Source organism: Myotis lucifugus, unplaced genomic scaffold (genome assembly GCF_000147115.1).
Source record: "Myotis lucifugus unplaced genomic scaffold, Myoluc2.0 scaffold_6013, whole genome shotgun sequence".
NCBI classification, from domain to species: Eukaryota; Metazoa; Chordata; class Mammalia; order Chiroptera; family Vespertilionidae; genus Myotis; species Myotis lucifugus.
In genome coordinates this window covers 1-1,467 of record NW_005877061.1, presented here as the reverse complement: position 1 = coordinate 1,467, position 1,467 = coordinate 1, and the positions used below count along the sequence as shown (strand labels likewise).

At 40.7% G+C, this 1,467-nt stretch overlaps 1 pseudogene; it reads left to right on the top strand.

Annotated features, from left to right (window-relative positions):
• The first annotated feature begins 469 nt into the window (after window positions 1-469).
• LOC102425971 lies at window positions 470-801 on the top strand (annotated as a pseudogene).
• Window positions 802-1,467: the final 666 nt, after the last annotated feature.

Below are 1,467 nucleotides of genomic sequence, written 5' to 3'. Positions count from 1 at the left end.
AGAAATATATGTTATTAGCCCACTAAATAGAAATATAATTTAATACATATTTAATAGGTAAAAAGTACTATTAGATTTTTAGTATTTTATTAAGTCTACAAAATACAGGGTGTATTTTAACACTTGTCGTGCATCTCAATTCAGATGCTATATTTTCATTAGAAATACTTGATCTGTATTTAGATGCCATAAAATTCATAATGGGAAAATAGCTCCACATACCCAAGTTGTTCCGAATATGTGTGTTTTATATGCCCTGAGTTGGCGCTGACCCCTGGACACCCCGTGAATGAGTCATGTCCATAGTGTCCTGCTCAGATCCTGTAGTCTCCTGGAAGCCAAGTTCCAAATATACTTAAATGTTATTCAGTAATTGAATCAAGTATCAGTTTAAAAATATAACGTATTTTTCCTGCCATCTCAGAGCCTGTGGAGGCCTGCTGGGAACATGACTTCTGTAACGACAAGTATGTCTGGAAGGCTGTGGTCCAAGGCCATTTTTGCTGCTCTAAGTGGGGTCTCCCAAACCAGAGGGAGCACATAGCTCTTCTTATAATTGAAGGTGTTTACCCTCCAGATGAAACTGAATTCTGTCTAGGCAATAGATGTGCTTATGTGTATAAATCAAAAAACAACATGGTGACTCCTGGTGGCAAACTGAACAAAACCAGAGTCATCTGGGGAAAGGTAACTCATGCTCATGGAAACAGTAGCGTGGTTTGTGCCAAATTCCAAAGCAACCTTCCAGCTAAGGCCATTGGACACAGAATCTGTGTAATGCTCTGCCCCTCAAGGATTTAAACTTAATAAAAAGTAAATAAATAAAATGGGTTTGTTCTCCCGAAGAAATAATAAAGTAAAATAAAACTGAAAATATAGTTCCTCAGTTACACGAGTCATGTTTCAAGTGCTCAGTAGCCACGGGGCTGCCGTACGGGACAGCAGAGTTCTAGAAGTTTGGCTGCAAAAGGAGTGAGTTAAAACAGGACTTGGAAGGAGCAGGGAGGTGGGAATTAAGATCATAGGAATCTGTGCATTTTGTGTGTGTGTTCTGGGGAGAAGGAAAGAAATCTAAGATGATAGGAACATAGGGTGTGATCGATGTGGCTTTGGATTAGTGGGCAGATTTGAGTGGCGGTGCAATTGGGGCAATGAACCTGAACTGACGAATGACTTGTGATAGAGACCTTCTATTCCAGGTGTTCAAATGCAAACCAACTGAGTGTGGGAGAATGGAACCAGAAGCTTTTTAAATTTTTCTTTTGAGTTGTCACTCTATTCATCATTTTTTCCTAGTGTGTGTGCCAAGAGAGGGAAAGGCACTTGGAAGTGGAGCCATTTCCTGTGAGCCCCAGAAGAGACCCTTTCCTGACCAGAAGTGTTCTCAGCATAGGAAGAGCTACCTGGAAACAAGTCCCATCCATGCCACCCCTTCAACCAAATGTTATCTGTAAATTAGCTCAGCCC